Source organism: Eriocheir sinensis, chromosome 41 (genome assembly GCF_024679095.1).
Source record: "Eriocheir sinensis breed Jianghai 21 chromosome 41, ASM2467909v1, whole genome shotgun sequence".
NCBI classification, from domain to species: Eukaryota; Metazoa; Arthropoda; class Malacostraca; order Decapoda; family Varunidae; genus Eriocheir; species Eriocheir sinensis.
In genome coordinates, this window is record NC_066549.1 from 5,777,429 (window position 1) to 5,791,885 (window position 14,457).

General features: G+C 44.2%; 1 long non-coding RNA gene across 1 annotated transcript in view; it reads left to right on the forward strand.

Moving 5' to 3' along the window:
• LOC127009557 (uncharacterized) overlaps positions 1 to 14,457 on the forward strand; it is a 184,705-nt gene that overhangs the window by 56,371 nt on the left and 113,877 nt on the right. Inside the window, exon 2 of the long non-coding RNA XR_007762054.1 lies at positions 14,232 to 14,274. This is a non-coding gene — a long non-coding RNA (uncharacterized LOC127009557). The remainder of the gene's footprint in view (positions 1 to 14,231; positions 14,275 to 14,457) is intronic.

A 14,457-nucleotide genomic window follows, 5' to 3' on the forward strand; every position in this document is an offset into this window, starting at 1 on the left:
CGTCTCTCCTCGTCATTCTTCTTTTTAATCACTGTTTATTGTGGGCGTCCTTGACTACATAGTGTGTGCCCGGGGCCCTTCCTTTATAATCGAGGGCGGAATGGAAGAATGGGAGTGGTGGGGACAGGTGAGGCATGGAGGGAGCCGGTGTACGAGAGCGCCAGGTGGAGAGAGAGAGAGGGAGAGGGAGAGGGAGGGAGAGGGAGAGGGAGAGTATTCTAACAGTGCGCGCGTTCATGTAATTTCAGTTCTGATTACAAAGTGTGTTAATGAAATGTCTCGGGGGAACTCCGCAGACTTTAACTGGGGAGAGAGAGAGAGAGAGAGAGAGAGAGAGAGAGAGAGAGAGAGAGAGAGAGAGAGAGAGAGAGAGAGAGAGAGAGAGAGAGAGAGAGAGAGAGAGCAGATAAATGAAAAAAATGATTGAAAAGGTGGGGAAAAGGCATGTAAGGAAAAGATGCCAACATGAAAATAGCTTGTAAGATAAAATAAAGGGAAAGAAAGAGGAAGGAATAAAATAAGAGACTGACTGAAGCTAAAAAAAAAAGGTGCGGAAAAAAATGCGTGAAAGAAAAAAACAAAGGCCTTGAAAATAGCTGGTAAAAAACAGAAAAACGAAACGGAGAGATGAAGGAAGGAAAAATTGAAAAGAAACGGAAAGTCTAGCGAAGAGGGCAGATGTGAAGGGAAATCAGATGTATAAAAAGCCCAAAGGAAAATTAGCCACCGTGAAAACTGCTAGTAAAATGACAAAAAGGAAAGGGAGGGAACGAAGAAGGAAAAATATAAAGAGAGGGAAGTCAAGCCAAGAGAGCAGGTGTGTGTCTGTGGGAATGTCATGTGTGTGTTGCGAGCTCAGGCGTGTAGGAAAGTCAGGTGTGGAAGAAGTCAGGTGGTGAAGTTGTAACAGCTGTGTGAGAAAATCAGACCGAATGAGCAGGTGTGTGGAGAAGCCAGGTATAGGTAACAGGGGTGTGAAGTCAGGTGGCTATGGAGCAGTTGTGCGAGTGTGTCAGGTGGAGATAGGTGTAGGTAACAGTGGTGTGTGAAAGGTGGATATCATATGGAGATAAGGTATATGTTAGGACAGGTGAATATGAAACAGGTGTGAGAAGAAGTTTAAGTGGAAGAAAAAAAAAGTCAGGAAAAGTAAGATGACATTGAAGGCCGGTGATTGGTTGAAATGTAGAGTAAAAAAAATATATATTATGATGATTTTATATATGAATTCAGCTTTGTGTATACGAAAACGAAAATAGATCTGTGTTATATGGGTGCATGTATGAGATCAAGCATTTTGTGAAGCATGTGAAATTTAAGTCACAGCTCAAAGGCGAAAATAAATAATAACAACAACAACAAAAAAAAAAACCGCTATCACTGCTCCTGTAAAAAAAAAAAGTAGAGTTACCAGAAGAAGACAGCGAAGAGTGAGTTGCAGTAAAAGTGTGTGGAGTGAGTGTGTGGGGGGGAGAGGTGCGTGTGTGCGTGTGTGTGGGGGGGGTGAGTGTGGGTGTAGGTGGATGAGTGTCTGTCCGTCTGTCTGTGAGTGCGTGGAGAAAGAATCGAGTGTCTGTCTCCTTCCGGCATGTTTTGTGATCATTGGTAACCCGGTCTGCTTCGTGGAGGCTGGGACACCTGTCTGCACTAATTGGATCTCTCTCTCTCTCTCTCTCTCTCTCTCTCTCTCTCTCTCTCTCTCTCTCTCTCTCTCTCTCTCTCTCTCTCTCTCTCTCTCTCTCTCTCTCTCTCTCTCTCTCTCTCTCTCTCTCTCTCTCTCTCTCTCTCTCTCTCTCTCTCTCTCTCTCTCTCTCTCTCTCTCTCTCTCTCTCTCTCTCTCTCTCTCTCGATTTATCTTTTTTTGTCTTCTACTTCGATATTTCTTTCTTTTTTTATCTTATTCTGCTCCTCCTTTTCCTTTTCCTCCCTTTCTCTTATCCTACTTTTTTCATTTTCCTCACTTAACGCTGTCTCCTTTTTATTATAATTATCTCTCTATCTATGTATATCTATCTATCTATCTATCTATCTATCTATTTATCTATGTATCTATCTCTCATTCAGTCTCTGCCACGCTATACAAGGTTGAGTATAGCAATGCCTGCCTTCCTTCATTCCTTCCTTCCTTCCCTTTCTTAGTCACACAAAGCGGCGAGTCTATACAGATTGGTCGAGTCACAGGTGGCGCCTCACAATGGATCAAGGTCGGTATCTCAGACGCTTCCACTTCTCACATCAACTATCTCCAAAGAGGCCATAAAGTAGATTAATCCTGGTCTAATGTGTGTTTCTTCAGGTTCATGGTACAGAGGAAGGGTCAGACTACCACCAGGGTCATGAAACTACCCCTGGAAATGCCCAAAACCACTACGAAAGCCTTGTTAAATGTGTGAGATTCAGCGCCTAAATGTTTAAGAATATGATATCAAAGCCCTGAACCGGAGTAGATTAATCGGGGTCTAATGAGTATTTCTTCAGGTTCATGGTGCAGAGGAAGGGTCAGACTACCACCAGGGTCATGAAACTACCCCTGGAAATGCCCAAAACCACTACGAAAGCCTTGTTAAATGTGTGAGAGCCTCGGCGCGGCTATGTTTTAGAATATGATATCAAAGCCCTGAACCGGAGTAGATTAATCAGGGTCTAATGAGTATTTCTTCAGGTTCATGGTGCAGAGGAAGGGTCAGACTACCACCAGGGTCATGAAACTACCCCTGGAAATGCCCAAAACCACTACGAAAGCCTTGTCAAATATGTGAGAGCCTCGGCGCGGGTGTTTTAGAATATCCCAAGCCCTGAACCGGAGGGATTGATGGTGTGTCCGTGGGTGATGTGTGAACCGGAAGAACTTGATGACTGAGATGATGACTAATGGACCGATAATTGGATATGTTGTTTATGTGAAGCTTTAGAGAGAAAATATTTTGTGCTAATACTCGCCGGGGAATATTTACAATTAATATCCATTATATCTAAGTTTCTAAGTTCTAAATTCTAAGTTAGTCCACATCGCTTTATTCGAGTAAGATCACTGAATAGTCCACCCGAAATTGACCTCTCTTTTGGCTACTATTTGCTGTTATCTATTGTGGGAGAGGCGAGTAGCGGGCTTTTTTTTAGTACTCCTTTTGTTGCCCTTGAGCCGTGTCCTTTGATGTAAAAAAAAATAGGCTGGTTATATGCCTCCTCGGTGTAAGGGGAGGAGTTTTTTCGAGTGCATCATAACCAACTTGAAATAAAGTTACTATAGACAAGGTAACTCTAGATTAACGCTCTAAGGACGATCGAGAATGAGCTCAGGGGGACAGCATGAGGCTAGCAAGATGGCGCTACTATAAAACACTTACTGCGCCATAACGGGTCGAGGCTAACCACTTGGCCCCACCGAGAAAGCCTTGCCACCGACACGTTAGGCTAAACGTGAAAAAAAAATGAAAATGGTAACCTTCATCAGGACTTGAGTAAAAGAATATTGGCTTCGTTCTAAATTATGGAAGGTGAATTTGTTTTGGAGAACGTTTTATCCATCCGGCGTAAAACGGAATAATAAATACGTTGAGAGATATAAGAACAAAGGAATGCAGTGGGTCAAGGGCGCGAGCTATATTCCAGAAAATCCCTCCCGCATTTTTCAACATTTCGGCGCCCAATCACATTATCTGACAAAGCTTTCGTAGGAGTTCAGGGCATTTCCAGGGACAGTTATATGACCCTGGTGGTAGTATGACCCTTCTTCTGTGCCATGAACCTAATATACAACTCATTAGAACCCGAGTTACCTCTTTTTTGACCTTTGGAAATAGTTTATGTGAGAGCCGAAAGTGACTTACGGTACCGACCTTCCTGACGCTGCATCATGGCGGCGGCAGCGGCGGCGGCGGCGGCGAGCATAACCGGAAATACCGATATAATGGATATTAATTGTAAATATTCCCCCGCGAGTATTAGCACAGAATATTTTCTCTCTAAAGCTTCACATAAACAACATATCCAATTATCGGTCCAATATTGATGCCTGCACCGAACACACACACACGCACACGCACACACACACACACACACACACACACACACACACACACACACACACACACACACACACACACCTACACACACATTTTTAGGGAATTTGCATGCATTAATAACGGAGGAGGAACTTTGTTGATATTTTTCCTTCCCAAACGATTCTTGCGAAGTGTGGTCGACTGTTACCGATGATTGATTTCTTGTTTGGCGAACTCCACGGCTGGTGCTGAGGGCTGATGGAATGCTTGAAAGGTGAATGCATTAACGGATGATTAGAGTTGAGCCATTACAGTTTGTTTTCTCCTTGCAAGCGAAACGATATCGGAGGAAACACTCGACACACGAACTCACTCACTCACACATGCACTACCTCCTCCTCTCCTTCTCCTTTTCCTCTTCTTTTCCTCTTCTTTTCCTTTTCCTCTTCCTCTTTTTCTTATCCTACTTTCCTCACTTCACCGTCCTCATCTTAGTTATAACCTTTGACGCGAGTGGTTGTTTATATAGGGAGTGTTGGGAGTAACCTAACCTAACCTAACTTAACCTAACCTAACCTAACCTTTAAGTGCAGTGTTGATAAGCGTGACACGGGTGGCTGTAGGGAGTGTTGGGAGCCGCCCCGCCACGCCCGTCTCCCCCTTCGTCTGATCACCCCCGTCCGTGTTTGTTCAGCGAGGCAATATCAGCTCGTCTACTGTTGACCCAAGAAAGGCTTTGTTTTCCTTGGCCGCGGATGTCACTGGCAGGGCACCCTCGATGTGTCTCCCTCTCACACACACGACAGATCAGATTTTTTTTGTGAGGGATAGAAGGAGCGTTGAGCCTAAAGCGAACCGCCTCTCCAGTGTCAACATAGAGTATCAGATAAATATTAGATTATATTAGAGATTATATCAGTATTAGATAAATTCATGGACAGCGATATTAGGTGGGGTTAGATACACGGGAGCTTAGGTTCAAAGGAGCTGCCTTGTACAGACCTACCGGCCTCTTGCAGACTCCTACGTTCTTATGTTCTTATGTTCTTATCATAGACAAGTGGGGTTCGAAGTGGGGTACAGAGTCTTTGCTGATGGAGAGAGTCGCTTTTGTGTGATTGTGCTGTGATGGAAGGGAATCTGGATACTATAAAAGTGGGTTATACGTACAAGTAGGTTATGTCAGTTCTTCGTTTCCTACATGTTTTTATTTATTATTTAACCGGCGTGTTTTTTTAAGGTTCAGTCTTTGTGCTAGTCTCGTGTTGACTCACTCAAACACACACTCAATGACAGACAAACACACACACACACACACACACACACACACACACACACACACACACACACACACACACACACTTCCTCCCTACATACCCCCCCACACACACACACACATTGACCCTCCCCCACATACACACATATCCTTCTCCTCACCTCCTCCACATATACCCCTCCCGACACCCCACCCCCCTCACACACATCTAACTCCGTGATGAACGACCCGCCACAGCAGGCTCTGGGTCGCGGCGGCTGGTCAAAGTTGAGTCAGAACTTCACCGCCCTCTCCGGGGACACGTCGGCGGCCCAGGCTCGTGCTGTTGATTCGCTTGGGCCGGCCGGGAACGTGATCTGTCCGGGGTGGGAGTGTGCTCGGATGTGTTGCAGGGATAGAAAATGGCTGATGGTCACGCCTCAGAGAAGGGTCTTGTTCAGCGTGATCCCGTAACTGTACATGGAGGGAAATGTTTGAGGGGGCTGATGTATTGAAGAGACAGAGATGGTTGATCGTCACGCCTCAAAAAAGGGATTTGTTTGGTTCGATTGATGCCGTTCTGTTCCCGTAACTTTACATGGAGGTCAGAGTTTGAGGAGTATAATGTTTTACAGAGATGTTTGATCGTCACACCTCAAAAAAGGGATTTGTTTTGCTCGACTGATGCCGTTCTGTTCCCGTAACTTTACATGGAGGTCAGAGTTTGAGGGGTCTGATGTGGCCTCTGGTGAATATGAGATGTGACGCAGGAGAACCATGTGACGTGTGGGGAGGCTTCAGGCTGCCCAACGAGAGTTACGCGGATTACTGCAAGCCTTTTCCTCTTTACTAAACAGAACAGGCATATACTCTGAGTCAAATAAGTGAAGAAGAACAATAAAACAACAACAACAAAACGCTATAACACTATAACCCTTAACGCGAGTGGCTGTATATATAGGGAGTGTTGGGAGTAATGGCAGCTCGATACATTTTAGAATACAGACCCTTAACAAGAGCATTTTATATTTATGTACATTCTTGAGAGTTGAGTTTTCCCATGCAAGGGTGTGGCGGTTTGCTGAGTTTCTGTCCTTCAAACTCAAATAAGTAAACAATAACAAAAACACCAACGAAAACAAAAGCATCCCATATTTATGTTTATCTTTAGGAGGTGAGAGTTTTCCCATGTAAGTGTGTGACGTCCTGCTGAGCGCTTGTCCTTCACGCTGAGAACCAGACCAGATCCTTCACTCCCACGCTCGGTTTTGCTGTGTACAGTGTGTTGGTCTGCTCTCTCTCGGTCCAGATGGCAGGTGCAGGGATCAGCAGACTCTCTTACACAGCAGCGTTAGCTTTATATCGTCCAGTCCCTATACTGTCATGGATTTAGATGTAGCTTCATTGATTCAGTAATTGACTGCTCTTTCGGCCACCACTTCGGATTCTTTACAGGAGCAACGAGTAGCGGGCTTTTTTTTATTGTTTCCTTTTTTTGTGCCCCTGTGCTGTGTCCTTTGCCGTAAAAAAATACATTACATACCATACATGATTGGCTACCGATCAGTGCCTTACAGCCGTGGTAGTTACCGTCCCCCCATACCAGCGTTTCCATATTACCGTACTCAAAACATCGCATTTCTCAATTCCAAGGGCGAAAACTCTCGTACTCACACAGATAACAAGATTACAGTTGAAGTTATCGTTAAATACGTTACTCATTGGTGTTTGTTTGCTATAGCTGTGAGCGGGAAACCAGAAAATACGACAGGGTGAGTGGCTGAGTACGATAATTTGATAACACTGCCCCCCACACAAGCCCACATACCCAGTTAGCAGCCTCTCTTTGCCACCCTTTGCTGTAGTCCATTTCATGTCCGTGGCCCAGAAAATGGATGGTTTGCACACATCACTGAATATTGTTGCTTGTTTTCGTTAGCTAGCACATATATCACGGCAGCCACTGTAAATAAAATCCCCCCGTGTCACTACCCGACCGACTCCATCAACAAGGCACTATGGGCAGCATAAAAAAAGGTTGAAAAAAGAAGAAAAAAAAACAGGAAAATATCATATGAAATTTTTTGTGCTAAACGCTCCTCCTAGAAAGCCAGAAAGTAAAATGAAATTCGTGTTAGTGTTGCAGCCCAGTGCTTGCATTTTCTGTTCCTCATTTGCATGTAAAATCAGTTTAATTATTCTATTTTTTTAAGCGCGCTAGACTCCTGTCCCCTTGACCAACTAGAGAAAACTGCAAGAGAACAGACAAGGCTCAACTTCACCACTATTTTCCACACCACAAAAGTAATTTCCCCTCGCGAGCGCCTGGCGGGTCATGTGTCTCGGCGGTGTTTTCCCCGTCCTCGGCTCCACTCAGGCAACGCGGTATTTGTGTCGGGCTCAGGACAGGCTCGCTCGCTAAGTGGCCGGTGAAGACTGGGCGGTATTTCTGGTCCCCTCGGCACTTGTCTGTTTGCCTTGTGGATGATTATTGTTATATTCTCCCAGCGGTCGTGTTTCTGCCTGAGGAGTGTGTGTGTGTGTGTGTGTGTGTGTGTGTGTGTGTGTGTGTGTGTGTGAGAAAGAGAAAGGTGTTTGAGAAAAGATAAAACAGGTGTGTAGCTTCAGGTGTGTTATCTCGTTAGTGTTTAGAGATACTCATGTCAACGATTCGGAGCATGGAGGAACAAAGACCAATTAGGAGTGTAGCTTAAAGATACACATGTAAACAATTCGGAGCATGGAGGAACAAAGACCAATTAGGAGTGTAGTTTAAAGTGTTAGTGAGTCATGTGGGTATCTCCTCGGGTGTGGTAATTAGCGTTCAAGGACAGGTATATGTGTATCCGGGTAAGTGTTTGTCCTATAGGAGTGTTGCTACAAGGGTTGGTGAATCAGGTGTGTCTTTTCAGGTGTGGTATTTGTGTTTCAGGAGTGTTCGTCCAAAAGGATTGTAGCTATAGGTGTAAAAGCTAGTGATCGAAGGCAGGCCCGATAAAATGTATATATATGTGTGTGTGTGTGTGAAGGGAAACCATTGATAAAAAAAAGGATATATATACTGTTTCGGAAAAGATGCAATGGATGACGAGTCAGGGATGGTGGTGCGAATGGTAGATGTTTAAACAATGTAGTAGGAATACTTTAGGAACAGGAATCTGGCATCTGGTACAGGTAGACAGGACAGGTGTGCATGGTATGTGTTCAAAGAGTAACTAAGAGTAGTCTAGAAACATAAATCTGAAATAAAGTTTAAGTGAATGGTAGATGTTTAAACAGTATAGGAGGAACACTCTAGGAACAGGAATCTGGCATCGGGTATAAGTAGACGGGACAGGTGTGCATGGTAGGTGTTCAGACAGTAAGTAGTAGAAGTCTAGAAACAGAAATCTGAAATAAAGTTGAAGTATGTAGTAGGTTTGATAGGTATTTAAATAATAGTAGTAGGATTAGTGTAGGAACTGGAATCTGGCATCGGGTATAAGTAGACAGGACAGGTGTGCATGGTAGGTGTTCAAACAGTAAGTAGTAGAAGTCTAGAAACAGAAATCTGAAATAAAGTTTAAGTATGTAGTAGGTTTGATAGGTATTTAAATAGTAGTAGTAGGATTAGTCTAGGAACAGGAATCTGGAGTCAGGTAGAAAGCATGTTGCAAGTGAAGGAAGTAAGGATGAGGAAGTGCATGGGAATAGGAACATACGTAAGGGTGGGAAGGGAGGGAGAGGGATGACTACGTGGGTTTGGTTTTCCGCTGTTCCGCTGTTCTTCCTTGCCTGTCATAGGGGAAGGAATGGGATGGCTATATGGTGTTAAGATATTCCGCTGTTTTTCCTTACCTGTTATGAGGAAAGAGAAGGTATGACTTTGTGGGGTTAAATATTCCGCTGTTTTTCCTTACCTGTTATGAGGGAAGAGAAGGTATGACTTTGTGGGGTTAAATATTCCGCTGTTTTTCCTTACCTGTTATGAGGGAAGAGAAGGTATGACTTTGTGGGGTTAAATATTCCGCTGTTTTTCCTTACCTGTCATGGGGGAAGAGAAGGTATGACTTTGTGGGGTTAAATATTACGCTGTTTTTCCTTACCTGTCTGTTTTTCCTTACCTGTCATGGGGGAAGGGAAGGGGTTACTGTGTGTCTTAATTTTCCGCTGTTTTTCCTTCTGTTTTTTCCTTTACCTTTTATGATTAGTTTTATGCTCCCGTCTTCTCTTTCTCTCTCCCTGTGTTTTCCTCCGTCAATTATCCCCTCCCCTTCCTTTCCCCACTCTCCTTCTCTCTCTCCCTCTCTCCCTGTGTTTTCCTTCGTCAATTATCCCCTCCCGTTCCGTCCTCCCGCCCTTCTCTCCCTCTCGCTGTGTTTTCCTCCTACAATTATCCCCTCCCATTCCTTTTCCCCACTCTCCTTCTCTCCCTCTCCCTGTGTTTTCCTCATTCAATTATCCCCTCCCATTCCTTTCCCCCACTCTCCTCCTCCTCCTTGTGTTTTCCTTCGTCAATTATTCCCTCTTATTCCTTTCCCTCACTCTCCCTCTCCCTCCCGCTGTGTTTTCCCTGGTCACTTTCTCTCGTTCCTTTCCCCCCTCTCTCTCTCTCCCTCCCGCTGTGTATTCCTCGGTCACTGGTTTCCTCCCGTTTCCTTCCCCCGCTCTCCCTTTCATTATGTTTTCCTCGTCCACTTATTACCCTTCCAGCCATCCCTGCCGTGCACCGCCCTTCTCAAAACTCCGCGTGTTTTGATGGCTTCCCTAATAAGCAGGCAATTTGACTTTCGCAATGACCGTAATTATAGGGTTCTTTTCTTACCTGTTGGAAAGAGAGAGAGAGAGAGAGAGAGAGAGAGAGAGAGAGAGAGAGAGAGAGAGAGAGAGAGAGAGAGAGAGAGAGAGAGAGAGAGAGAGAGAGAGAGAGAGAGAGAGAGAGAGAGAGAGAGAGAGAGAGAGAGAGAGAGAGAGAGAGAGAGAGAGAGAGAGAGAGAGAGAGAGAGAGAGAGAGAGAGAGAGAGAGAGAGAGAGAGAGAGACAGAGACGCACAGAGACACATAGAGAGGGAGAGACAGAGAGACAAAGACAGATAGACAAAGACAGACAGACAGACAGAGACAGACATACAAATACGTAGATAAATAGACACACAGACAGAGACCCACAGAAAGAAATAGACAGACAAACATTCAGATAGACAGACATATATACAATGGATCATAAAAGAAAGAATCGTGTATGTATTTATTTTTACACTTGTGGTGACGTACAAGAACGGGCGTATACAAGAACAACGCATCCAATACCCCATTCACGCCAGCAGATAGTTCAGGTCCGCCGCGTCGTTAAATAAAAGTGTATCGTCCAGCGCTAACGTCCAGCAGTCACGCCGGCGAGAGGAGAAGGGACGAGAAGGGCAGCTGACCGACCCCGCTGTGCTGTGTTGTGTATCGTGAGAGCTCCATCGTGTTGGGTACATCATTCTGCCCTCTGAAAACGGCATCTCGGAAAGTGTAATGGCTATCTCGATGGGTGTGAGATGGGTGTTTGATGGGTCGTGAGCAATGCGTTGTGTTTTCGTCGTCTGTAATATTGATATCTTTCCGCCCTCCGAACACGCCATCTCGGAAACGGTAATATCCAGATCGGAAGGCGCCACGATGATTCAGACCCTCTAGTTTGAAGGGAAAGGAAGGAGGGTGGGAGCTCAAGGAAACGTATGCGTGTGTTTGAAGTATATTGCATTGAGTTTTCGTAGTTTTTCGTTTGGGGTCAGGGGCTTCGTGGTGCAGTGATTAGCACACTCGGTTCACAACTGAGAGAGCCCGGGTTCGATTCCCGGGCGGAGTGGAAAAATTTGGGCGGCTCTCCTGATACCCTACGCCCCTGTCCACCCAGCAGTGAATGGGTACCAGGTATTAATCGGGGGTTGTGTCCCGTCTCCTAGGATCTGTTCCCTTCTCCTATAATTCCTTCCCCTTCTGTCTCTCTCTCCGGCATATGACCACAGATGTTGCGCCGACTAAACGAAACTTTCCAACTTTCTTTCTTCGTTTGGGGTTGATATCGTTCTGCCCTCTGAACGCACCATCTCGGAAACGGTAATGTTCAGTTTGATGGGTGTGGAAGGGACGCCGTAAAGTCTGGAAAATGTGAGCGTGTGTATAAAGTTTATCTGGATGGTTTTCGTGCTTCGCGGTTCATATAATTTCTTGGCCCTCTGAACTCAGCATCTCAAAAATAGTTACATCCAGTTTGATATTTGTATATGTAAGGAGGTTTTAAGTTAAGGCCAACAGTCATGTGGGAGGAATATACTGTATACATCTCCGGTATATTGTTTTTTTACGAGTGTGTAATTTTTCTGCCCAAGGGACTCAATATATAAAAAAAACGTTGATGTCCAGTTAGCCGGATGTGGAAAGACGATGCAAAAAACGTTTAGGTCGATGTCCGTGTATGATGTTGTTTTTTGCGGCAAGGGAGGCAACTCATGACCCCCCCAAAAAAAGAAGAAAAAAAAAGTTCGCTGGGTGATGCTTCAATAAAAGAAATAAAAGACAGGTCAATTTTGGATGGATGTGTATTTTGGGTCCTACTCGTATCTATCCTCTCGTTCTGGCTTACCTTCGTCAGTCCTCTCACTCATCTCCACATATAAAAAAAATATACAAAAAAACCTACTGCGTCCAATTTACCGGAGAGACGTTGAATGTTTGATGACCCAACCAGCGTTTATATATGTGAGGGGAGGCTGTGGGGAATGAGTTAATGGAGGTGGTGGTGGTGGTGGTAGTGGGTGGTGGTGGTAGTGGTGGTGGTGGTGGTGGTGGTGGTGGTGAGATAGCTTATTTCAGAAAGTCGTGGTGTTTTTTATCGTCACAGTTGTATCTTTCTTTCTCTTTCTCTCCTCTCTTTCCTCTTTCTCTCTCTACTGTCTCTCTCCTCTGTCTCACCTCTTTATCCTCTTTCTCTCCTTTTTCTTCTGTCTCTCCTCTTTCTCTCCTCCTTCTCTCTCCCCTTTCTCTCTCCTCTGTCTCTTTCCTCTTTATCTCTCCTATTTCTCTCTTCTCTTTTTCTTTCCCCTTTCTCTCTCCTCTTTTTCTCTTTCCTCTTTCTCTCTCCTCTGTCTCTTTCTTCTCCTCTCATCGTCTCCCAGTTTGCGTATGTGTGTTTATGATCGGTATCCACAGACGCCTCCACCTCTCGCATCATCAACTACTTCCAATGGCCAAAAGGAGGCTCATTCAGGTTCTAATGAGTGTTCTTTTAAGTTCATGGTGCAGAAAAAGGGTCAAACGACCACTAGGATCATAAAACTACCCATGAAAATACCCAGAAATCCCACGAAGAGAAGGGAAGAGAGGAGAAGAGAAGAGAAGAGAAGAGAAAAGAGAAGAGAAGAGAAGAGAAGAGAAGAGAAGAGAAGAGAGAAAGGAAAGGCGAGAGAAACAGACTGAGAGAGAATGCATTGTCAAGAAGAGAAAAAAAATAAGGAAAAAGAGAAGGAAAAATAGCGAAAGTTTATGACGGGTGGAAAGGGAAAGTATGTAAGAGAGAATGAATTGTAGCGAAGAAAGGAAAAAAAGGAAAGAAAGGAAAAGGGGTAAATATGTGTGTTCTTGGGGGACGAAATGGTTACAGATATGACCCTTAGTAAAGCCCTTTGCTGTGACAGGGGCGACTCGGTTCAGGGGAGAGCGTCGTAGGGGAAGAAAGTCACCCCTAAACACGACTGTATCTTTCTCTCTCTTCGCCTTTTCACCCTCCCGTTAAGTTAGGGTGTGAGTTTGAAGCCCCTTGCGGTGACAGGGATGACTCGGTTCAGGGGAGAGCGTCGTAGGGGAAGAAAGTCACCCTAAACACGACTGTATCTTTCTCTCTCTTGTCTCACTCTCTTCGCCTCTGCGTGTGTATTTAAACCTTATGCTGATGGCGGCGACTCGGTTCAAAGGAGAGCGTCGTGGGGGAGGGAGTCACCCCAACACGACCTTATCTTTCTCTCTCCTCTTGCCCTCTCTTCACCTCCTCGGTTCCCCTTTCGCTAGCGTGTTTAAAGCCCCTTGCGGTAACGATGTGGCTTGGAAGAGAGTCATAGGGGAGGAAGTCACCCAATAACACTACCGCGATCGCTTCCTTCCCCTCATTAGCTGGCTCGGTCGGAGGGAAGGAAGTGTTGAAGTTAGCAGAGACAGTTTTCACGTTCCGCTGGCCTGTTTTAACGAGTGTGTGTGTGTGGGGGGGGGGGGGGGGGGGGGGCGTGAGGGGGGTGGGTGGTGGTGTTTGGTGGTTAGCGGTTCCTTAATCGTTGTGGCTAATCGTTTTATTTGATGTTACTGGTATTGTTCTTGCATTTGTTTTTTTGTTGTTGTTATTGTTATTATTTTTTATTATCATTACTGTTATTATTTATTATGTGGTGTTGTTGTCGTAGTGGTGGTGGTGGTGGTGGTAATGGTTGTAGTAGTAGAAGTAGTAGTAGTAGTAGTAGTAGTAGTAGTAGTAGTAGTAGTAGTAGTAGTATCATTATCTTTTCTTATTCATTATTTTTACTCTTCTTCACGCATTATTATTTTTATTATTATTATTATTATTATTATTATTATTATTATTATTATTATTATTATTATTATTATCATTATTATCATTATTACTATTATTATTATTATTATTACTATTATTATTATTATTATTATTACTATTATTACTATTATTATTATTATTTCTCTCTTTTTCTTTATCTTCTCGTTCTGTTTGTTCGTTTATTTATCTTTTTTGTCATTCATCTTTTTATCATTCATTTTCTTCTTCTTTTTCTTATTCTTATTGTTATTAAAGGTGAGAGTGGTCCTGGTAGTGGTGTTGATGTTTTTTTATTTTTTTTATTTTTTAACAGCAAAGGAGACAGCACAAGGACAAAAAAAAAAGGAAACAATAAAAAAAAAGTCCGCTACTCGATGCTCATGTTGTCCTTTCTTCGTCGTCCTCAGGCCTCGGCGACGCGCGGAGGTGGCAACAGTGACGTGCAGGCTGGTGAGTGTCCTCGTCTGGCTTCGTTTTCTTTTAATCTTTACCATGTTTTCCGTTCTCCCTCTTGGTTAGTTTTTGTACCATTGCAACACCATCAAACCCACCTGGCCCTTGCAATAGCTGTCCTCAATTCCATCTTTTAGTTGTATATTTTATTTTGCTATTCCCTCTTTTTTTTTTTTTCTT